Source organism: Andrena cerasifolii, chromosome 14 (assembly GCF_050908995.1).
Source record: "Andrena cerasifolii isolate SP2316 chromosome 14, iyAndCera1_principal, whole genome shotgun sequence".
NCBI classification, from domain to species: Eukaryota; Metazoa; Arthropoda; class Insecta; order Hymenoptera; family Andrenidae; genus Andrena; species Andrena cerasifolii.
This window is the reverse complement of record NC_135131.1, coordinates 8386451-8412069: the sequence shown is the minus strand read 5'-3', so window position 1 is coordinate 8412069 and position 25619 is coordinate 8386451. Positions and strand designations below refer to the sequence as shown.

Sequence of the window (25619 nt, the reverse complement as noted above, 5' to 3'; positions counted from 1 at the left end):
ACTTTTCATATACCTTCAGTAGATGTTCCATTCTCGTTGGTACTAAAACTATATCGGTTTTTGCAAAATTAGACTTTTGCGATTTAAAAAACCAGCGAATTTTTTTGAGAAATCGATATCTGTTTTAGACACTGCCATTTTTTTTTTACTTTTCAGTATTTCTCACTTAATCTAGTCCAGAAGATAGCCATACTCATACAGATTACACAAATTTTTAAATTTTCTATTTCTGAAAACTACAACGGCTGATTTTATGCTAAACAATGCGCATATGATATTTGTAAGGCGCTCTATTTGAAGCACTATAACTCCGGATATAACCCCTATTTTTGCATACAATTTTTTTTGCATATTCTCTAAAGATTGACAAACGAAGCCACAAAGCTGGAAGTAAATATATTTACTGGTTTTGTTTTAAAAAATTCCCAGAGTTCGCATCATTTTTCGTCCGTGAAGGTAGGGAGACCCTTTAAATATGAAACGAAGTAGCACTCCTACAAATTCCTCGCACGATTCGCTGCTCCTCAAAACACCCCAGATAGCGACGCGCGTTAAACCAGCAGAACTTTCGAACTGTTATACTTCCTTTACCCTCTATGCCGCGCTATAGACGATGTAGTTTCCGAGAGGAATAAACCCACCACCCAAAGATCCTCGAACAGAAGCCTCCTCCTCGCTGTTACTCTCCAGCACATCCCTGCCGCAATTTCGCTGGTCGCAACGACAGATCGTATCGTGCGTTTCGGGCGAGATACGATCGACTTGACCGATAATAACAGCAACGCCGAGATCCCCGCGGCGATCCGGGGTGGAAAGTTTGCTTGGCCCAGGGTCCACGTGACGCGCGGCAGCCGGAAAATCAGAAAAGTTTCCCAGATGGGTCGGTGGCACGCGCACCGCGCCAGATACCCGCGATACCGTTTGCCTTTATCTTTTAAGTTACTGGGAAAGTTTTCGCTGCAACGAAAGCCATGCACAAGATCGCTCCCTCCCCTCGACCAGCTCGAGCACACGCTCGCTTCCTCCTCCGCTGGACTCTCGAGTGCATCCGGTGCATGCATCGAAGATGCACTCAAGGAACCTGGAGATCGTGCGATCCTCTGTCAATTACAGATTCCTGCGACCTGGTACTTGGCCAGCCACGTGTACAGGCTTCAAGACACGTGCGGTGTACCCTGAAGCAGCCTGACAGTGTCTATTCCAGATTTTTTAAGAGGTTGATCGAGGAGCTTCATATTCTAGCTGGAGATTACACATATCCTGTGACCATTTTCTAATTTAAGGGGACTAAGCAGTCGTTTTCCTTTCAATGTATTTGTAAAAAATTAAAGCAAATCCAGATGTACCCATTTACCCAATGCTTAGTATTATTATCATAGAGATTGAAAAAAAATTGGTATGAAATATACATGTGCTTTAAAAATGGCGGTGCTGACTGGTAAACATATTGATGTTCTTCTGTGGTTTTGCTGTAATATTCGTTTTCAAAAGTGACTTAATCCAATTTCTTGTTTGTTATATCAGTAGTTTCCCGCGGAACCAACAGAAACTAAAATTAAAACAGGATTATTAAACTGGTGGCCCAAAAACGGCGATTATTTCAAGAAAAATTCGATCGCGTTTGTGCGCTAATAAAAATCCGCGACTTTTGAATTTTTTTTATAAAAATAATATTAATGGCACATGTTTTACGCATCCCGTAATTTCATCTTAGCTGAGAACCAAGAGAAAGACGCGTTTAATGTTTCTGGGCAAATAAGTTACCGCTTGACCTTTTTAGCTGCCAAATCAACAATTTTGCGAATTTTAATATGAACCAAACGGCATTTTATTCAGAAAAGATAATACTTTCGGAAAATGTCATAGAAAATATGGATTTTTCCCATTAAAGCTTCAAGGCTCGGCTGCCAAAGTGTCCCAACAAACGTAGACTCCGAATACTTAGAATCCTTCAGTGACTCGCTCACGAACAACAGCATTCAAAATTCTACAGAGCAACAGATCGACCTTGTCTATCGAAACGTCACCCACGGCTATTTTTAAAAGCGGAACATTCCCGCTCCGTGGTTTTTGGCGGCTCGACGAGTCCAAAGCGGGAATACAGAGAGGCATAAAGTCGTACGGTTCCCCGTTAACGATACGTGCGCTAAAGCGAACGGTGAATGTATATAGCCAGGTATCGCGCGTTCATGTTTCCCTGAAAAACAGCCGGCAATACGTGAAAGGAGCTCAGCAGCGCGGCTAACGACGGGAAACGATGTTTCCCCGGGAACGTGCATGAAAATTCGCGAAACCAGAGAGATCTGACGCGAATCGGATTATTTCCCCTTGTTCCGTTGGAGAGAGAAAAAAAAGCCGCCTTTCCTGCTCTGTGTTGCAGGCGTCCGACATCACTGTGCCGCTTTCTTCGCATTTACAGAGCCTTACGACGGCCGCATTGTTCCCCCGACAAGATAAAGTCGTTTTGAATTTGTTATTCCATCGAGATACATTCTTCCTGCGCGGCCTGCTCTGCCGTTTAAACAAAACAGGCGCCCTTCCGCGTGGAAATGGAGCCTGTCGCGGGATCCTCGATACGTAAACCGCGGAACGTGTCGCTATGACAATCTTCATCGTGCCCGCGCGAGAGGTGGACGCGTCCCGACCGAGTTCCTTTAATCACCTGGTCCATTACGGGCCAAGTTCGCACAAACATCCCTCGCCGTTCGCCTCGGGTTGCGTAAATTTCTTATGTACTCGTTTACGGGCCGCTCAAGTCGAGTTACGTTCGTAAATTTGCCGGTCGCCCCGGGCGGGCGTTTACACGGATCTTCAGTTTGAAGTTTCCCGCGGCAAATTGGATTACTGGGGTCCCAGAAAAGTGAGCTATTACCGCGGTTCGAGAGGAGGGAAAAAATAGAAAAGACGCGAGGAGGGAAGGAGCGGAGAAGAGGCAGTTTACCTTGCCGCAACCGGAGCGTTAATTATTCCCAGTCCGGGCTCCGTACGGGCGATTAAAACGTTCTCCGCCGACGGAACTTGGCGAACAAAAGCTGGCCACCGTAATTAATAGCCGTAAAAACCGGGGAGATGTCTCGACAAACCGTCGGACGAATCACTCGATCGAAGGCCTGAATTGAACGCGAAAGATGCGCAATTCATTAGTGGACTGGCTGCTTATCAGTTTCCCGCGGGATTAGAAGCGACCGACCCGCTGGGAATCTTCGGTAGTTCCTTATTAATTACGACTTCACCCGGTAGTTAACCGATAATTAAGGAAGCCCTTAACAATTACTCGATAGTTGGGTTTCCTTTTTCAAGGAGGGCGGCTTCCTCCGGTACTCCAGAGGTATTCCATTTCACCATAAATTGAATAAGACAGCCGCTCCTAACAAACTACCCCGCGCGATGCGTGAACCGTACACGTCGATCGTAAACCGGCCGCCAAGCCCACGCAAATAAACAGCCAGACCTAACGATTCTTACGATACGTGTCCCAATCCCCCAGCAATTTCCAGGGAAAAGCAAAGGCACGTTCTGCAGCGGAGCCGTGCGCACGAGTCTCCTCACTTTATTAGCGGTGTTCCAATATCCCGGCGGTATCTGTACCGCGTCCCCGAAATTGGCAAGGCACCACCCGACAGCGTCGCAATCGTAAGCCACCGGGCGAACTCTTTCGCCGAATCACGGCTGGCTTATCGATCGGGTCCCGTGATCTAGCTGGCGGCCGCGGGGGAAACGGGGAGGAAAGCGAATTCGGGGTCACGAGCGGAGTAATCTCGCGCTTAATTATAGTTACCACGGGGCAAAGGCGGCGCGCGCCCGGCCGCGGAATGTCCCGATGGAAAATAGCGGACCCAGGCACTGGAAACCTGCGACGATGATAGAAAATAGTTGGATGGGAATTCAACGCCGCTGCGTTTCACTGAGGGATGCTCAGTGGCGATCGGATCGAGGGTAGGTGGCAGATATCTGTTCCCGTGTCTCGTGTAATATTTGGGGAAATAAATCGAGATGCAAGGGGAATGGTAAAGCTCTCGGTGTCCGGGATGGAACGAGAATAAACGAGCCAGAGGAACAATGGAATTAAGGGCGGAGCGCAGAAGAATTTGCATCACCCGAAGCCAAGAACATCGTTAAGGTGTACGCACCGTAAAGTAACGTCGTAACGCGAGCTGTCTTATTTTATCCGTTACTCTGAAGGGAAATCTACGTTTACGAGTCCGGGGATAAATTCCTGCCGTTCCGTGTAACGGTGTAACACGATTTTTCGTGCGTTTATTGCGCTGCGAATCTCTGGGAACGCTTTGGAATTCGTTTAAACAGCCTGCTGCAAGTGAAACTGTTGAAACTTTTTCAAAGGAACTTCTTTTTCAACCAAACTCTGTGGCATGGGAGACTTTAATAACATTACATTCAGCCATACTTCTGTCTTAAAAACTCACGAATATAGGTACTGTAAGAAATCAGCGTTTACGAAGCAGCTCGTGGAAACGAAAAATTCGAGCTTCGGATGTTGAAAAGCATGTTGCGTCGAACATAATGCATTCTTCGACTACTCTGCTCGCGTCTCACATTCTAATCGCAGCGATCCACCACTAATGTTCTTCGCGAGAGCTCATACGTGTTGTAGATGCGAACAACCCCGAGGCAGCCGCAGGTGTATGACGTATCGCTGGAGTTCACGCAGAATATGGAGAACCGTGAGACTTTGACGACCGTCAGACCCACGACATTCGCGCATATCGCGTGGAATGGCGGCATTAGCTCGAACGATTCGCCAAAACATCGCGCCGGGAGAGGAAATAAAGCGTGTCCGTGTAAAGTCCCACTCCCCGGGTCTACTTCGCGCGCCAGCTTTCTGGCTACGCCCTGAAATTCGCGTTTCGCCCCGTTAATTCGACGCGAGGCCCCCTAAAATTCGACACTTCGACAATCTGACCACTGTTCAACTCCCAACGACGCGCTGTCAAAGGGCAACTTCGCGTGACCGGGGCCTGGTAATATCGGAACTCGGGGCTCCTGCGCCTGATGGAGGGTTTACGCCGCGTTTTCCAGAAGCTTGCGTTGTGCCGATTGGATCAATTACGAGTTTCGTGGAAATTTTAGAACGCACCCCGTTTAGTTGCCGCCCTCGTAGCAATTCTGTCCTCGATTAAGATTTCGAAGGATGGGAGAAGCGAGTCGAGCAAGTTATGGTACAAAACGCGGAGTGTAATCAGTGGTAAATTTAGTTTATGAAATTAGTTTGGAGTTCGAGAAGAAAGGGGGAGAGAGAGAGGTGCCTTTCGCGGCGTTAAAGTTACAGGGCGAGCTTTTCTTGCGGATCCTGGCCGTCTAATTACAACTTTCGACTTTGACCACGTTTCTCGCGCGCGCACATGCTTCGTCTTAACATACAAAGCGAAGATAACCTAAGTACTCTGACAGTCGTCCGTTACTGAAATCTTTCATGTATCTTCTGGTCCGAAGTTCCCCGGCGAAACCTCGTTTCTGACTTTCATTATCCGGGAGTAACGAAGCTCCAAGCACGATTGTTTTCTTTGACGTTTGTCCGTCCGGCCCGCCCTTGTTTCAGTTCATTTCCCAAAGTGGCCCAAAAAGTTCCCATTTTTTAGCTTCCTTTGGCGCTCCAAGGGTGAACGGCTGAAAGGGGAGCGGAGAACAGAGGGAATGGAACGCAAAGACCTCTCGGGGTGTGAGGAATTTCATTTTGTCTTATCGGGGCTCGCGGAAGAACGCGATAATGGTCAGCAGACCGCCGAACCGCGGCGCGTAAGAATTAACCCCGCCGCCCGTAAACTGCTGAAAACATTTGTAATTGCTTGATAATTACTCGGCGCAGTTTGCAGGACGCGTTAATTCCAGCGCGTTCTCTAAATGTTCTCTGATTAATCAGCAGGTGGCTAAGTGTCGCTCCAGTGGACACGCAAGAATTTATATTTAAAGCCGCGGGAAAATTCGTTCCGCGGGCATTCTGAATACTCGCCGCGTTCAGAAGCAAGCATTCAGCTTAATATTTCGTTTACCGTGTGCCATTAAATTCATTCCCCTTCAAACACATTTCACTGGGCCCCGCTCGACACCTAGTAAAACAGAGGCTTTAATGCCGAAAGCCACGTGCAGAGGAAAAGTTAAATGTTTCGAGGTTTCGCTGATCGAATTCAAGCCATCAACACCTCCGCGATAATTCACGCCCCTCTTCCACCACCACCCCCCGGGAAAAGAGTGGAATAAAAAACCCAGCGCAGTGTTTCCAACTCAACAGCTTTTCCAGCGATCAGCCACGATTTTCGGGCGTGCACTAAAACCGAAATCAAAGCCCACCCGGAGGGAGGAAACAAATGTTGCCGTAACGGACCCTACCGAATTTCCGTTCCGCCGTTCTGCCCGCCTGTAAAAAGAAGAAAGGAACGGGCTGCTTTACTTCGGACGGTGAATTCATGGGCCACGGGGTTACTTATTAAGCCCGTTTCACGACCAACAATTCCTCGGCTGCACCAACAGTGACCCGACGTTTCCAGCAGTTCCACCCGGCGCGGGGAAAATCCGGGCCGCCCTAATGGCGTTACAACCCTTATGTAACATTTTGGGCCATTCCATATTCCCGCGTCGCGCTGTTTCACGATTTACCCGGCATTTTCGGCGACTCGCTAATCCATCCAGCTCGAAAGCCACACAATCCTTCTATCGTTTATACATACTAATACCCTTATCCTCCCTGTAAAATCAGAGCAGCCCCATCAAAGCCGATTGAACTACGAACACCCGTTGCCGATGGAGGACGATCGGATTGGTTTATTTACCTCGGCCGGAAAAGTTTCCCTTTGAAGGCTGATAACGAGGCACCTCCGGTCTGCTCAATTGCTATCAAACTCGATGAAATATTGCGCTTAATTATAGGAGGTTCCCTTGCGTTTGTTGGTTTTTAATTTACACCAGCTACAGAAGTATGAATTGATCGTCGGATCGGCATTCATATTTCATACTCTGACATATTAATTTCTCATTAAACGGAGAACACTTTTTGGATGCAATAACTGAATAACGATCAGCCTGACTCTCGAGCTTTCCAGAAAATCATCGCGAACGTTTTTATTTCCGGCCAGCGCGTAATTTTCGTTAATCGCTCGATGGAGATCCGCCTATCGTTGCAGGATAACGATAAAAAGCGGTGCTGCAACTTGTCAGAGGGGTTGCGTCGAAGCGGGGTCATTTTATATTTATAACGAGCGCTTTATGGCGCGAGATTTCGAAGCGCGTCTGTCGCGTAATGAATTCGGATAGAAAAATAAAGCGAGCGCACGCGTGGCGGGATAAAGAATGTGTCGCGAAACGCCGGCCGCGTTAATTTACGCTGCCGCGGGAAATTTACGACGGCGGTGGCTTCGCGAAATCTTAGAACCGTGAGCCGCGCGGGGATTATTTCGCCCGTTTCCAGCGTGCAGGCACTGTCGTTCTGTGTTTACACGTCGTAATACGCTGTTACATTATCGTCTTAGAGAAACTGACGCAGAAAGGAGACTGGCGCCGGCTGGGTAGCCGCGACTAGCCAGGAAAGGGTTGCAGCTAGGCGGTCGAAGGAGACAGAAACGCGTGCACCGGCTGTCTTGAGGTACTAATTTGATGGTAATTTGAGGCCGTTGCCTGTTCAGAGCGCGAGTATGGTGACGTTGGCGTGCATGGATCAACGGTGATAACTTAATCGCCGGAGAATGTACCCATGGAAATTTTAAGGCAGCGTATAGCGCGACGAAACAGAGTCGATGGAAAGGTGAATGCCTGTAACTTCGGAAATTTTACGAGTTTCAAAAAATCCTTTTAAACACATCTTCCTAAAAGGTTGAAAATTCGAAAAACGAAATAAAAAAAAAATCGATTTTTAGACCGAAACCTCCCCTTGCGGAATTCGAAATGCATAATTATTTACCCTGGAGACGATGGGAAGGTTATAAAAAATAAGCGTAAAGTTCAGAACGTCGTCGGTACTAAATCTCTGTTAATAAAAATATTCCCAATAACAGACAATATTTGCCAGAAAAACAGTGATAATGTTAAGAAACACCGTTTGAATTAATGTTTTATTGTGTAATGTCACAATGACCGAGTACGTTCTCTTTCCTCACTTACCTACCCTTATACTTACGCGCTTGTAACTCGTAAATTACAGAAGATGTAGAAAAAAAAACATTTAAATACATGTTATAGCGTTTCTGAAGGTATACATATCTGTCGGAAAGAATGTTCGAAATTATTTTTTCATATTCATTTATTATTTATAACTTTCCCATCGCCTGCAGGGTAAATAATTATGCAGTTCGGATGCCTCAAAACCTGTAGAAACATATCCTGTAAAAAACTTTCGTTGCCAGTCAAGTCCAAAATTGACCAAAATCTACCATTCTCCTTTTCACCCAATTAGTCATTCCTGGTCTTTCTAGATTCCTTACTAATGGATTAGCGAGCACTACCATTGGAACCTTGGGGTTTCTAGGGCACAAGCACAAAGAAGAGCACAAGTTCTTGCGTAGGTAAAACATCGCGTCTCACCGCCCGAATTGTACCGTCTGCGTGTCCCATTTGCATGTACCTATCTCGAGCATCGTTGGCCACAAAAACTGACAAACGGTGCAGTAGACACGTGGAAATCTCTGGCTGCTATCTCGGGCCACTGAACGATCTTTCGATTAAAGCAATTCGACCCGCGGCAAAAGTGCCGTTGCGTCAAAGCACCGGCAGCTCTGCTCCAGAGCCACTTAATTATCGCCGGCACTGGTACTTCAGTAATTATCGCGTTTTCTGGGCTTATTAGCGCGCCTTTGCCTCTTTTTCACCGCGCAGTTCGCCGAGATTCCACGGCGCTGTCACCAGTGATCGGAAGTGCGGTTTAATTAGCGCGATTAACGCTGCTTTATCTCCACGTTGTTCGCAGAACGAAGCTTCGAGGCCGGCTGGTGGAAAAATTTAACGAAATTCGCGGTGGAAAGTCCGATGAAACCGCGAGGCTGCAAGTGTGGCGACAGGAGGGATACGAGGCTCGGAGTGCCTCGCATACTTCGAGGCAATTCGAATCGGACATGGATATTTTGTGAAAATTGTTCAAGGCGGTCTACTAGAACCAGCCACCGATATATTTTCTATTTAACAGACACTGTAATTAGTTTAAGGGCTCTCCCTACCTTGACGGACGAAAAACGATGTGAACTTTGGGAATTTTTTAAAACGAAACCGCTATATATATTTATTTCCAGCTTTGTGGCTTTATTTATCAATCTTTAGAGAATATTGAAAAAAAATTGTATGCAAAAATAGTGGTTATATTCGGAGTTATAGTGCTTCAAATAGAGCGCCTTACAAAAATCTTATGCGCATGGTTAGCATAAAATCAGCCCTTGTAGTTGACTGAAATAGAAAATTTAAAAAATGGTGTAATCTGTATGAGCATGGCTATCGTCTGAACTAGATTAAATGAGAAATACTTAAAAATAAAAGAAAAAAATGGCAGCGTCTAAAACAGTCATCGATTTCTCCAAAAAAATCGCTGGTTTATTAAGTCTCAAAAGTCTCATTTTGCAAAAACCAACTTAGTTTTAGTAGCAACGAGAATGGGACATCTACTGAAGATATATACCAAGTTTGAAGTAAATCGGGTGATTGGTTTTTGGGATATCGTGCTAACAATTTCGAAAAACATCGTTTTGAGAACGACGCTTTTGAAGTTTCACGTACTGTTATTTTTTCCATTAACTTTGTTTTAAAATGAATCCTAAATATGTTCAAATAAAGGCATAAAGTTTGCAATTAATATAATTTGATGGTTTCTCTTAAAGAAAATCCCAAACATCGCGCTCCTTCTCAGGTCGCCGAAGTAGGGAGACCCTTTAAATTGTAACATCGTCACAGTAATCGCAACCCCAAAGAACCCAAGATCAAACATCGCTCCGAAGAATACAAGACACCTACGAGCAATCAAATTGCGCCATCCAATTACATTTCCACCTAAATTACAGTGCCACGTAATATCGCCGTTTCAACAACTTCCTTGTCGCAGCAAAACACGCCGCCTCATCCGGACTACTCCGAACAAAACCGGCCACAATTTACACATCCCGCTCGAACAACAAGTGACCCCTTAATCGTGACGTTTCAGTTGAAGGTAGTACCAGCAAGAAACAAAAGAGGAACTTCCTCCCTGCAATCTATCAATTATGAAAAAAATGCCACAGCTTCTACGGAAGTTTTCTCTCGCCGGTGGAAAGTTCACGGCGCGTACGATTCTTCCCCAGGATACTTGGTCCCCGCCAGATTTCCACGAGAAATTCGGCGCTCGGAGGACCACCCTGCCCCCGAACAACGGTATTCCTGGCACGAGGCAGCCGAAGGACAGCCGGGCTGCTCGAATTTTCGCCCCGAACGGATTTCCCTGTCACTAATTAACCAGGGTAAACGCGGGGCCGCGCTCAAGTAACGCCGGCATCAAAATACACTCGTGCGTCGCCCAGTGAATAATAAAGCTCGCCGGATGCGCGACGTCTAAAGACAATATCGCGTAGGCGGTTATTTCCCTGGCCATATTGATTCCGGCAGCTTCGTAATTACACGCTCTCCGGCCCCGTGGCGGCGAACCGGCGTGATACGCCTCGATTCCCAGCTTTCCAGCTGTTCGTTTATGAATATACATTACTACGAGTGATGAATTTTCCGGCAGGATACCCTGGCACACGTCTAATTATGCGCGGAGCCTTATCGCCCGCCCCGTGCATCGCGCGCCCACGCGAAGTAGGATAATTATGTTCGGGATTTGCATAATTAGCGCGTCTTATAAAGCCACGCGTCTCTTTCTCCCTATACTTTCAGGCTTTTCACAGAGGCGGATGCAGTGCAAAGTGTGCGGGACAGCGTGGACGCGACGAAGTCGATTTCCAATTCGAACGACTCCGATCGATTCGCGAAGGTATCGTCGGAGCTCACTCGAGGGTAGCGAGTCTGGGGGAGGCTTGAAAAGTGAGGCTCGATAGATCGGCGCGGGGAAATCTTTACGAAAGTGAGTGATTAAAATAATCACAGTGTACTCGGGATTTAGGTTCAACCAAGGAACTCTGTGGCACAAGCCGCGGGAAATCGATAGCCAGGTTCAGAGCCGAGGCACCGAGACGCACACCTTGGCGGAGCGAGTACGGAACGTATGCAAATACGATCATATTGTTTCGAGAAATGGCACGGTAAGATTATCCTCAATAGCGGGCCCCGCGAGTCTGTACAATGCTTAAGTGATGTACCCTGTTTATGAAGTGGCTTCGTAGATTTGCATGTTGCTCGAGTGTGCGCGGGATTATACGTTTAACTCGCATTCCGCACCGAGGATCGGCATGTGCTGCTGCCTGGGGAATTTGCATCTTGCCAAAGTGACGCGAATTAAAGTATCCGGCCGAATCGGAGCGGCAGGATTTAATCCCGGAGGGATGGATCTCGCATTGACGCGCGTCTCAAGGCAGTTCTACACGCGTGTAGCTCGTCACGGGATTTTAGATAATTCTGTCCGGGCGAGAATTTCCCAAAGGCCGCGCCAGGGCGGTGGGAGCGTTAAGGGCGTCTTTGCAGGTAGGATCGTGCGGGAAGAGTGACGAGGAAGAGTTTACGAGGAAGCCAGTATCAGAGATGAGAGAACCTCGAGATCGGTCGATCCACATTTCCAAGCAGACGCACAGCTTACGATACCCACGAGTTATTCATCGACGAAGTTGGACACCGACGTGGCGAATTTAAGTACTTGGGGCTTATCGCGCCGTGCCTCTGGTTCTTACAGTGTTTTCCGTGACTTATGCGAACACATATCGGCCGGTGATCCAGCATTTTCGCGCCGAGTGTCCGTAAACCACGCTATTCCGAGGGAAAAGTTCATGAAATATCGCCCATAACCTTCTCGTAGGTTCTTGTACCGCGGCAACGATTTAAAGGAACTAATCGGTTCGGAAAATTGATGGCGGCTCCGGGAGCAAAGTGGAAAATTTTGTTCCCGCACGGGGTGTAAAATTGCGCAGGTGTCCTAGCTTGTTCGATTAAATCAATGGATTCAGAATGGAGGCATGTACATGGCAGCTTTTGTACGGTGACAAATTTCATGAAAGTTTCAGTAGTCGAATCGAAAATATGAAAAATTCCGGGACAGCTTGCGCGATTTTTATTTGCAGTCAGTCTTGTCTATCTGTCCATATTACCGCGAATGTTTCTACCTTATTTTGGAGCGCCAGGGATGACTCGAGGATCTCCACAAGAAGAGAGAAGAATCCAATTACACAACGGGAAATTGCGCTTCCAATCTGCAACGGAAAAAGTTCATGTTCTGTTAGAAAAATGTCCCCGATACCTTTGTGATGTATCAATGCAGTTTCACAATAAATTAATACGACTTTGCCTTCCTTTTTTACGGAGGAAATTTTCGTTTCTCTGCTTTTGTTCTCCGGAATGAATTAATCTGCGGTTTAGAGCAGAAAAATGCTGAGGTAATTTCGAAAAGCCAGTGTGCCTTCGATTGCTCGGCTAGAATGAAACCGACTTCCAGAAGGAGCAGCGAGTGACTCGTTTCCCTAATCGCTTAGAGATTTCGGCGTATTAAAATGCCGAAAGCGCGACAAGGGGTGTTTATACGCGAAACCTCCTGCAGGAGTTCCAGCGGCAACAAACGCGCGATCGTGCCTTGATCGGGGCTACAAAGTGCAGATTTTAGTCGAGAGGGAAGGCACACCGATGCTGCGCCGCTCTTAAGTGGTTCTGATCGATCCAACCCTCGTACTAATTAGTGACGACGAGTTGTTAACGAGGTTCTCAATGTTAACTAGGAACGCGGACAGCTGGTGATCCCCAAAGGTGAATCGGCACGTGGAAACTCACCTGTAAAATGGGGGAGGAACATATTCTTGCCAGAAATGGATATTAACATTGATATTTCCCTACAAGCTGATTTTTAATTAATTAATCTAAAGCTCGAAGGAAGAAAGCAGTGTCGCATTATCGCTCGATTTCTCGAGTCACGCCGAATCGATGGGAATCGAAGGGGTTCAACGTAGAAACCGGGGTGTAACGACGATGATTAATATCCAGATTGAATATTATCAACGAAAGGTGAGTATAATTTGATCGCGCGAGGGGAAGCGCATAAAACAGGGGAACGCTTAGCCAGACAGTTTGATCGCAATATAATTTCTATTAAGATCGATGTCTCAGCGGGCAATTAATACCAGGGCAATTTTCGCGCTCGTATCCGACGCATAAATCAGCCCCCTGTAACACACTTTCGGATCGTACGGTTCGATTAAGCCGCGGGCACGCGACAAAGTGGCCGGAGAGTTTGTTTTAACCAGCAAACGCGCTGACACGTTAACGATAAACACAAGGACTTTGAAATTATAAGTGCTCGGTCGTTGGTAAAGCTGCGGATTACAACCGAGCGATTAGTAAGTGCTAAGTTTCTAGCGGGGGATGAAAATTTCGACGACAGCATTGTGGGAGCTACATTCAATTACCAGGGAACGTAGTTCAGCTTTTACCGCCACTGTTCCCCAGAAGTATTGCAAATGTCTGATTTAAAACGTGCCGAAGCGAAGATAAGCTGATCGATCTCCGTGTATATTTTCAAAAAAAAAAAAAGAAAAGAAAGATTGCTTCCACGCCAGAATCGTTCGTAAAAGATGAAACCGAACGGAATGGAGACTTACTTTCTTGCTGGAGCCAGCTACCGTTTAATCGGTTTACGTTCTGTCGGATAATTAATTCTCCACCCCGTTAATGAGCAGAAAGCCGCTCACAGAGCTTTTTCGACTCGTGTCGCTTCGATAATTGAAGCGGCTGATCGCATTTGCCAGCATTAAACGGACAACACGTTACCTGGAATTATTCTGGCAAGTGTGGAGGCTGACTGATAATTACTTGCTCGCAATTAGCGAGACGCACAAACGCCACCGCCCCTGCAACACCATTTTTACACGCGAACGTTGGGGAGTGAGCTTTTTCCGCCGTGGAGTTCCAGTTGGTAACACGGCGTTTTGGAAGAAAAGCGTGGAATAAAGCTCTGTCTCTCCCTTTGAATTACCGATAGGTTAATCCTCTAGTAGGTGGATGTTCGTTAAATATTTATGTCAGCTAAAGATGAGCGATGGAAGGAAGACATCGAAACGAATGGCTTTGTGAAGTCTCGATATTAACGTCGAAGAAAGGGGAGAGAGAGCAGAAAAATCGCGAATGTAGGATTTCATAGTCTGCGAAGTGCGGAGGTCTGTCATCAGTATGCAGGCTTCATTGCCAATGACGAGATTACTTCCACTTAACGGAATTAGCAATGAACGCAGAAAATTCCTTTCCTCGCTGGTAATTTAGATTCCACGGTAGAATGCTGCAAAGCTCCCTTTGAACTTCGAACAGAAAGAAACGGGGAGAAAGAAGGCTGGACGAAGGAAATTAATGAAAAGGGAGGAAAGTATTAATCCCCTGTTATTTTCAGTGGTGTGAACAACTGGCAGGGAAGCTAAGAGCTGGATGTCTCAAACAATGCTAAATAAGATGTTTTTAACGAAAAATTAATTAATTAATTGAAATGGGATACGATAATTTGCGAATGTCCCATCTTTGAATAAATTGTAATATCTTTTTAATACATTAACAACTTTCAATAGATGTTAATAAAAAATATCGATGCGCGCCTCTTTCACGTCACTATTTCGTTTCGAAACTCTGTCGATGCCCACGTTAAATCTAACAACCATCAGTATTTGGCTTCCCCGCCGCTGCAAGCTCGACCAACACCGCGGTTTTCCTTTTTCGAAAGCCGCGTGACGATTATTTCTTTCTCCCGGTCGGAAGTAAACGAAACGAGTAATAAGAAGCTTTTCTCGCGCGGCTTATTGCTCGCGCGCCCGTATATTTTCCGCGGTGAACAGTGGCGTAGTTACTCAGGGATTTTGATAATTAACGAGAACTATATTTCACCGGCAGCCATTTGTATCGCTTACTTCCCGGAATTAGAAAAAATTCATAATACCAGAGATTACTATTATCTCTGCAGCGAGAGTCGTTGAACAATTTTATCGCCTATTTAACAACCACAGGAATCGATCGCTCTGCGGAGTTCTTCCAAGGATCCGTGCCGCTGATGATTCTGAGCCAATTATTACGTCTCAGACACTTCCAAAGGTGGCGAAAGTTGCGACGCAACCTGGGACAACGTACAGTGATTCCTTCCGCACAAACACGCGAACACTTCGGGATGAATATTCGCCATCGTGATGCCAACTTGATAAGCTACTTATACACTCCTTGGAGGAACTAGAACATTCACGCTAATACCATGAGAAATTCAATGAATCCCGGAGGGATTCAGGAGTCACCAACGCGGAAGGAGCATCTCCATCGGTTCGTCGCTGGCAAAAACGCTCCGCCTGACGCTACATATTCTAGTCGACCCACGTAAGAGACAGAATAATCGATAGCCGCAGAATCAAACACTGTCACTGAGACGCGGGGCGTCGAATTAGAGCGCTGACGAAAGACAGAACAAGCCAATGACAGTATTGACCGTCGGACCAAGGAAAATCGAGACGGCCACGCTTGAAAATAGCCGTGACTCGGTGGAGATAGCCGCCGATTCCGGTCGATTCGGCTAACAGTCATTTCCCGTGGACGTTCGTCAGCCCCGAAGATAATTGCTGTCAAGTAAAAGGGACGCGATGTTAAACTGTATCTCGTCGAAACAACCGCAATTAAGGTCGAGCGGCTATACTCCCGACCCCTGCAGCGCAGGCATCCTAGCTCGCGTTACACGCAGGTTACATGATCGCTTACAGCACCGTGACCTACATCAAACCACAAATTCCCAGTCTTTTTTCGGCTTGCCAGTCATTTGCCGAGGCCCCGTTTTCTCGGGTCGAAGGGGGCGCGATTATGGCACCTATAGAGAGGGAGAGGGGAGACATTCTTAATCAAAGGACAAATAAAACAAGGAGTATTTAATGTAAAATGTCTCGGGCGATTTCAGTCACTCTGCTTTCGTGGGAGGATATAATGGATTAAGAGCAACGCTCTCGATTAACGCGACACGTGTTACGCCAGCCGAGAAGAATGTCTATTAAGCACAGGCAACGTCTTCCAGCGCGAAATGAGTCATCCCTGGATCAGTGGATGGCCCCAGCGGAGCGTCTCGCTTATTAAGTTAGAAAGTCGCCGTTAAATTCTCAAGGAAATGATATCGTCCGTTACGCACCCGGATCCTCCGGCTCCCACGAGATTCGCCCGATCAGTTTCCCCCCACGATTCAAACTAATCAAAGTTTCGAACAATTACAGATCTCCGGGTACCCGAGATGCCGCCGGTCAGGTCAGCCAGATAAAAGGGAAGAAGCCGACAAATGGGGCTCGGGGTGACGTGTCGCTTGATGGATCTCAATGTGACTCTCTATCAGATCTGTTCGCTTGTTACTTTGGTGGAATTTCCAGATAGGAATTCTGGCAAATTTGCCACTCCATTATTTATGTTGAATCGTATGACACTGTTCTACGGCAGCTGTTTCGTTGTATACGGGTTTCTCTAACAAATGCTCACAGCAGTCTCCCACTTTACATGGAGAATTCCGAAGCAGACTGATCGAAACCATCCAAGTCTACCAACACGCCAACGTGACGAAAGCGTGTCAGACAAAGCCAAGGGAACTTTCCAACGGGTCCAATAAAATACGAGTCCGTGGAGCTGGAGTTGCAGTGATCACTGGCGGATCCGTAGAACGTTCCACGCTTTCGGCGTCGCGACGCCGAGGACGTGCATCGCGTGAGACGACTTCCGTGAACCAGTTGTAATTCGTGGGACGTCCTGTCTAAACGCTCGCTTACCCTGTTTCCCTCCACTTAATCCCACCCCCTCTCTCCGCTGCTACTTCGAAACTGAACGACTACCTTTTCCCAGCCCGCGATTTTTCTGTTTCTAACGCTCGTTCAACTACTTCGCCGAGCACGCCAGAATGCACTCGCGGGGGAGTTTCGGAGTAATTAAGGCGATTGTGAGCTACGAATTGAGCTCTGACTCCTTGGATATGGTAGAAACGAAATTAATTGGCCGGTCAAGGCCCGTCCCTCTGCTCCGAATAACATCAGCCGCACTGTTTCCTGAGATACTTTCTTTTCAACCACTTCCACTGACATTTCTCTAAAGCTACCGAGTCTCCTATTATTCCTAATTCTCCTACAGCTTCTGTCTTCGTGGGATATTAACTGCAACCTTGCACAATGAAATGGGGAACGGAAGGTTTATCAAATAACCAGAACAGCCACATCGTTTGGTACCCACGTTGTTTAATCTCCTTCAATGAATCTACTATTCCAAACGATGCATCCCTCCTGAGCTACCCCTGTGCCCGTTCCTTGCCACGCTTCTTTGTACACGCGCCAGAAGAGCAAACAAACATCTACTCGGGGTGACAGAAAGGGCTCGACGGGAACGTGCAAGTTCCTTCGATCCACCCCTCTGGCTTGGTCCTCTTTGCTCTATTTTTCTCGTGCTCCCCGTCTCTGTTCATTAAATTCCCATTTCTCGCGAGGCTCGATCAAAAAGCTTCGTATTCCGTCTCGGTTTTAAAGGACGCGGCGAAATTTGTAATATTCTCAGTTAACGTACCATTGTTCGCGTTATTCTCCCCGCGCTTTATGCAAATATCGTTATCTCTTTATTTGCTCGGCCACTCCTCCGCGATTCCTCTATTTCGAACGATCAACGGGAAGAAGAGCTTCCTATCTATCCACTGACGTTTGGGGAACCGTTGCAGCCGGCGTTCCATCCGTCAGAGTTGTTTGCCCATTTCCGAAACGGTTTACTCACTTATCGACGTTTTAGCGATTAAAGCTATCCCCCTATTTTCCGCGGGCAACGTGAATCTTTCGCCGAGATTTATCCGTTTATTGACATCGTGACGACTCCAACAGTTCTCGTTCACTCCCCTCGCATGGCAGGAGGCTCCTCTCCAATTGCGGCTCTTCAAAATAGATCGCGAGCGAATATTTCTGTTTTAATTCGCGTCCACGTTAAATGAGCCACTCCGCCGGGAGGAAATAGAAAATTAGAAGGAATTATACGCCCGAAGGAAGCACGACACACGTATCAGTTTAAAAATGTGCTGGCCCATTAAATTCATAAATTTCCTTTCGCGATGGGGAAAAAATAATAGCCCGAAATATGCTTTGTATGCATAAGACGGCGGGGCAACAAATCACTCGCCGCGGCGTTTTAAAGCAGCGCGACTACAATGTGCATAGTTAAAATATGACGCGGTGATCTTGTAGCGTAGGGGAGGAAACTAGCACTTTTCGAGAATGCAAATGTCATTACGTATCCCGAACGATACGGTTCACATTGCCACGAATAACTGTCCTCATTCCCAATCTAATAATAAATTTACATATTCTCCAAATCATGAAAAAAACCTCCTCATTTTTAACGATTTAGTGCTTTATATACACACTCTAATCTTCACCCTCCCAGCTAAGTTCGTCAGTGGCTGCGAATCAATGGGAATGAAACATTAATTCGCCACAGAAATTCGAGCCCAGTCTGTACATTTGAAACGTTCAACCCCCGTCTCTCTCGGTCGTTCCTTCTGCGGAGGAAAAACTTCACCCCCATAGTGGAAACGTGCGAACGTCCTTTTAGCGCAGTTGTGATTCCTGCGGCGTTCGCCTACTCTTCGTTATTTATTTCTTTCCGTTCTCCAGGCCCGTGCCCGCTGCCCCCACGTCTCGCCTTTGTGGTAAATTATTGTCGCCCTCGTGCTTCTTCCTGCTTCCGTTTCCCGGGCCACCGCGATGCCACGTTCTAAGTACGTACGTGGCTGAAACGACAGCTCGTGAAAAGGGGGCTGAAGGCAGGGCTAAGGGGAGCGTCGATACAAATTTTCAAAGGGATTTCCTTGGCTCTTTTACCATCCACGACCATTATCGAGATATTCTTCGCCGTAATTAGAGGATTGCTCCACCATAGAGCTCGATAGCTCTGTAAAACGTCTGGAACTACAACTGTCTATTTCAAGATAACTAACGGAGGTTCCCCCTTTTCTCCTGCGCCCTCGAGAACTTTCAATTCTATGGCGAAAGCGATGGGAAGAGAGTTTGCAGAAAGATGATACACGGTTCAATGATTACGTTGATCCATCGCAGGGTCTCTTCTGCGTCGTATGGACTCTACAGGGTCGTGGGCGCAGGTTTTAATATTTTAGAGGTCGAAGAGAAGTAGCGGCGGGCGGAAGGCCGAACTTGTACGCGCGGAGTCAAACAAGGACCCTCGAAGAAGTTTCGCGGGCAACAAACGCGAAAGAAACAGTTGCAGCGAGTTCGTCGCGGGATAAATCTCGTGCAGACGAGGCAGAACGCGGCTGAGCGGTGCACGAGGGCATATCGTTTCCGAAGGGGAGGACGAGGCCAGGGAAACGACGAACGACGTCGTTCGCTGGACAAACGAACGACGATAAACAAATATACCAGCAGCCTGTGAATCGGGGAATTCGGGGGCAGTTATTCTTGCTCCTTTGCTGCTACCGAACTTCCTCCTCGCGGGAACGAGTTTGGGGGGAAAGTGCATCAATAAACCGGGAAGTTTATTGCTCCTTCCTCCCTTTTCCTCGCTTTAACCTTCAACCGGTAGCGCCAAGTATGCTTGTTACGTAACTGATAGGATGGAACCAAATGAAGGGGATAAAAGGAAAGACGTGTCTGTAACACAACTTTCATCGTTACGAATATGGAACTCTTGCTTCGTGGATTCGCTGAATTTCTTGGGAATCCAGTTACGAATCCAGTGGCAACTGAACATGGATGACAGGAGGAATCACAGATCGACTGCATCGCGCGCGGAATATGATTAGTAAAAGGTGTGGTTTTCGAGAAAGAAAACTGCCTCGTCATTATTGCACCATTTCCTCGAAAATAACCAAAGAGCTCGCAGATCACGATGAGAGAGCTCGCCAGTCGAGGAAGAAGATTTCAGAGGGAAAATAAGCGCGCCGCTAAGAAAACGCGTATTTTCGCGTGGAAAATGCGGCCCCGGATTCCTCAAAGTTCCTCCTATCTCCCTTTCTCAATGAGAAGCGACTTTGAAACCGATGGAAGGGTGGAGAGAAATATCCGCGCGGGGCAAGGGGGTGTTCGACACCGGCGACCTACATAAGTTCAAGAAGATTGATCTCTCGTGATGTATTTCACGCACGGCTATGTACATTCAACATACCACTGTCAATTTTCCACTTCCATACATTTTCACGAAACGAGTGCAATACAGTGTATCGTCAGCCACGAAAATATAAACAAGCAATTGTGGATTTCGAGAACACTAGGTACTAATAGGACCTTAAGTGGTGCTACCCCCAAATGAAAACATATTTTCTCTACCCACTTAGGGTAAACTGTACAATCATTGGCACCCTAAAATTTGAGGTTATATGGAAAAACATATGTAGTTAGAAACGAAGGTTAACGTGTTTAAACAGACTATTTCATTTACTGTTAAATACCTACAACACTTAGTAAATCTGTCAGTCCATTACTTACAAGGGAAGATCCCGAACCCAAAAATTCAAAAAATGCTGAAACTTTGTAAATATGTAGAGGATTTCCTCCTGATTACAACGAAATTTTTGTTTGCTGCCCAAATTCACTCGAAGGGGGTGAAATTAACCCTTGAAAATTCGGCTATTTTCCGATTTTGTGTTATAACTCGCGAACTGTAAGAGAAAAACAGTTTCAAGACAAAAGTTACTTCTTTTAATTAGATCTACCATTTGGTGAAAAAATTATTTTACAGTTCACGATATATAACACAAAATCGGTAAATAACCGGATTTTCAGCGGTCAATTACACCCTCTTAGCATTTTACCCTACCTACCACAGAAATCGCCTTCTGTTCGATGGTACCATGTACTTACGCACCACGTGTTCCAGCAAACTATCAATTTCAAATTTTCTGTGTAGAACAGGAGGTACAAACGTGTTAATTCAGTCCAGCATAGATTCCCCAATCCCCCCCAAACCATCCCCCGACCCAACTTCCTTCCGGTGTGTCCAGGTGGCGGCGACTCGCGTCTCCTCATTGGCCCGCCATTAATTTCTCGAGCACGTTCCACCCCCGTTCGGTGCGCGCTTTTTATATTTTAACCTCCTTCCTGCGGCAACCGGCGCGGAAAGTTCGTGTCCCGCAAACGAGTTCCGAGCCAATACGAGAAAGCAGAGGGGGGCAGAAGCAGTTTCCCCGCGCACAAACGTGCGGAACGATCTCCTCTTTTTCCCTTCCGCCTCCCTCTTGCACGACCCCCAGCGCCCCGTCTGTTCCACTGCCGTTCAGGGCAGCGAGACTTCATAACCGACGCCGGCCCCATTTCTTCTCTCCGCCACCCTGCACGCGCCCGCGAAAATACCAACCGCCAGTCTACGGCTTAATTGAAAACTCCGAGGAACAGACTCGAGGATCGGCGTCACTTGTACAAATATGTCCAGGGAGAGCAGGGATCGGGCGTAGGCATCGCTGGATCGACGGATTCGGAAGCTGGGTCCTGTGGTCGGCGGAGCAGATTGGGAAGAACTTGATTGAAAACTGAGGAATGAGGTTGGGAGTGGCATCGCTCGCGAGGATGTTGAAGAGCGTCGTAGGAGGGCGACAAGGGAATATGTATTTGGTGGTTGGAGATCTGGAAGCTACACCCGAGTCTGGCAGACTAAATTGGGATAATTAATTGGGGCACTCAGACGACAAAGGTGTATTCTCTGTTTGATTGATTTAACTGCTTACACGTGGTATGTTTCTGTGCATAAGATCATTTGCATACAGGTGGAAGCTAGTAGTCATACTTATATGAAACGCTTTTTAGAATTGCTTTAGAGTGTCTCTTTCAAGAGAAATCAGTGCCCCGATTTACTGGACACTCTATATTCCACGCGAACCTGTTCGTATCGCCGCACCTTTCCGCGGCAAATTCGCCATAAATTATCTTCGCTGGGAACGCAACGCAGCCGCAGAAAGGGTTGCGCCTTTTTTCCACTCCTATCCCCGCGGAATCGGTATTACAACTATTTATCTCGGCGAAGCGACATTTTATTACCAGCCTCCGCGCCGTAAATCTTTCCCGCGCTGCCCCGCGCAGAAAGTTCGCCGGACACATTTGTAGAAAATTCATTTGAAATTCATTTCGGCCAAGGAGCGGAGTCGAACTCCGCGGAAGGAGGGCTGCTACCCCTGCCGAGCGGCGAGTGACTTTTAAAACTCCTCTTCGCGGACGGTGCCGATTTAATTACCCCCGAAACGCTGCCGCGCTCCTCGCGGAAACTATTCCGAGAGCTTCTCGACCCGTTTCGATTGTATCTAACTTGCCGATTTACTTTCCTCTTGACGCGGAATTAATGCGGAAGGTTCTTTAATAACCCCCAAGCGTAGAAACTATTTACCCTTCGCAAATCTAAACGAATCCCCTGAAAACTCCGAGCACTGCCAAAATTCCACAAACTGGTCACCCTTGGGGGCTCACCCTTGGGTGCCCACGAAAATTCCCACGGTGTCGCGCTGACAATTTCGGTTGTCGCGGAGTTCGTCCAACACGAGCCTTTCATTAACACACCCTCGGATATGTCTGACGAATTCTCGCGTCTGGGTCCAACAGACCGACCCATGGATCACTTCATTTGGATTAACGTAAACCGATTCCGCGGACAGCCTACCGATCAATCCGTCAGCGACGCGTACCTCGGCCGATCATCGTGCTTTAATTACACCTCGTGTATAATCGACGTGGATCAAGGGTGAAACCGCGGCCCGCCTGCAGGCCTCTGCCCGCTCGTACGCACAACGTCAATTCAGGTCGAATAATAGACGCCCCTGGCGCAAGTAGAATCCTCTATTAAATCGCGCGCCACGCTTGCCCCATGTCCGAAAACTCTACACCGTTCAAATGGCCACGAAACGAGTCACCTGTTCCTCTATCATTAGTGTCGCGCTGGATCGATCGAGCGATCGCTTTGTACGATCTCGGCCGGCCGGCTCCCCCAATTGCGAGGTGTCCGACTGGCGTAACAGATGGCTGGTTCTTGCTCGTCAAGTGAATTTCAAACTCATTGATGATCAAGGTGGGGTCAGTGAATGATTGGAGCTTGATTAGTTTGTGGTGGAAACTGGAGTGCGCGTTGTTATCTTGTACGCGGAGGAAGAAAGGGAGGTGTCCTTTCGATGAAGCTAGGTTTGGATTGGGATGATCGATGATTTTTGGGGGAATTTCTAGAATGTTACTTGCTAGTGATAGCGAATATATATATGTATATATTAGAATCTGCGATGATGGATCAAATATGGAAATTAGATCGTAAGCACTTAGAGATCTGTTCACGAAGCCTTATACATCATTCCTGTCGAAGCTTGGAAAATTCTCGAGCCTGCCCATCAATGATATTTCAGGATCGTATAAATATATGCATATAACTAGTGGATCAGGCAGCGTTTCGAATCAAGTATGATTCCAACCTCTCGAATGCTACGTTTTGAATCGATTACCAACTCATCTTATATTCGCCTATTGTTAGAAACAGAATTACAGATATTGGCATTCCTTTCAACCACGGACAGACACTCGAGCACTTGAATAACAGAAATCAGTCATTTCGCGCGCGAGCATCGCGCAGAACGAGCCAACGACCGTTCCAAAAGTGATAGATACACGTATAGTCGAAAGTAGAATGGCTTTTTAATGCGTCACCGGAAACTCTGCCCTGGGAATGGAGGGCCAAGTGAATTACACCACTATTTTATATTGTCTACCAAGAAGCGAGTTGGACCCGAACCAATTCTTCCTAAACCCTACCCGCTATTTATTACGGAATAAAACTGATGCCAGCAAATAAGCGAGCCAGCACAGTTTTATGGGGAACCTCGCGGTTCCTCCCGTGCGACAATTTTTGTTTCCCGCGCGCGTTTCGTGATGGACCAGAGCCTGCGTTGCGCCCGAGGTACTCCAAAAATCGAATTTCCATATTAAGCGCGATCTATCATTAAAACCCCATTGTCAACAGCACCGATCTTGAGCCGCGAGCGATGTCAAGGCACACGAGAAGTCAGAATTTCGCGAAGTACAAATGGAACGCGTGATCAATGCCTTCAGGAAATATTCCAGCTATAATTCACTTAGAAATTGAAATTCTAAGGTGAAAATTCAATTAAGATGGCCCAAGATGTCTCAAGTCCAAAGCGCAGAGGAATCACAGAAGATTGTTTGAAAACGTAAAGAATACTGTGTTCGACGGTGGAAAATCTTTGAATGGACGAGGGTGGAGCGAGAATCTTCGATTATCAGTGATGAAAGGACGGTGGAGATTGGAGAGGAAGAAGCGTCGGGTAAAGGCGTGCGTCAGAGTAGCTTTAGCCCCGTAAAATCGAGAAGTTCGAACGCGCGAGGGGGTTGAGGGAGCAGGGGTTGCGCGTGGCAGTGATCCGGAGGCCACGGGGAACCCTGCATGACGTCTAAATCATATGTCATGGCCTGGAAATACGCATATCAGGAAACGTAAACTTGATTCCCAGTAATGCTTCGGGCGTTGCGAGTTAAACCTCGAGGCCTCTGCTCGGAAGCACACGTCCATGATATCCGTCCGCGGCAACGTGTTCGCGCGCAGGCACGCAGACGAATGTGCACAGCTACACGGTAATTCGAAAGCGATCAAACAGCTCGTTTTGCTTTGAATAAGAATAAACGGGGGAACGAAACAATTAATTGATAGCCTGGAAAAAGAAAACTGAGTGACTCTCGCGTTTGTTATTTGTTTATCGATATTCCATCGCGCAGGGCTTTCTTGCACAGAGGGTTGGTCGAAAATTATACCACGCGGGGAGGGGGAATAAAATAATTGTTTCACAAAGGGAAGACTCGCATGGGAATGGAGCACTTCATTCTGCGAGGCAAATGACTGTCGCCTTTTTTATTCGCTCGTGTTTATTACCTCCACTCGAATCGATATTCAATAGCGATACTTGGAAACGTATTTCCTACAAATTATTTTCGCAATTTCAGTAGCGTGTAGTCGAAGGAAAAGGAATGAGTAACCGGAGTAAACTTTGAGCCACAGAAATAGTGACTAATCAGATAGCAATTATCGTCCAGGCTTATCATCAGGAAAAAGAGCCATAAATTCGTATCTTGGGGCCATAAATTTCATACCAGATTTGCTCGTACTTTGAAACTACTTTGCGTCACGAGTAAACAGTACCGTCATCTCTTTAGGTAGACTATTGTCTACGTTCCCCTTTTATGGTAATAGAAAATGAGATACGGGGGAATGTTTTCCAACGTCAAGATCCATTGAGGCGATTAGTTACCTCGATCCACAACCACTTAACGCGAAAGTTAGCAAAAATTCCTGCTACATTGCCTGGAAACACTCTAGCCTTCCGCGTAACTAACTGAATTCGGCTTGAAACAATTTCTGTCGACCACTGTGTATGATGGACATCCCGTGCACCACCGAACGAAGGGGATGTTCAAGCGTTTCCCCGTTAGCGATCTCGCCCTATAGATACCGTGCACCACACATCGAGCAGAGAGCAGATCGCGGTTAGTTCGCGTGTGTTTACGATACGTCGCTCG

At 47.0% G+C, this 25619-nt stretch overlaps 1 protein-coding gene across 3 annotated transcripts in view; it reads right to left on the bottom strand.

Annotated features, from left to right (window-relative positions):
• The window catches only part of Con (leucine rich repeat protein connectin), a 239889-nt gene that overhangs the window by 109506 nt on the left and 104764 nt on the right, over positions 1 to 25619 (bottom strand). For 2 of the 3 annotated variants that reach the window (XM_076827169.1, XM_076827170.1), the window contains one exon: positions 12213 to 12299. The exons of the other annotated variant lie outside the window; for it this stretch is intronic. The gene's annotated coding sequence lies outside the window, so the exon portion shown is untranslated. The remainder of the gene's footprint in view (positions 1 to 12212; positions 12300 to 25619) is intronic. 3 annotated transcript variants of the gene reach the window in all.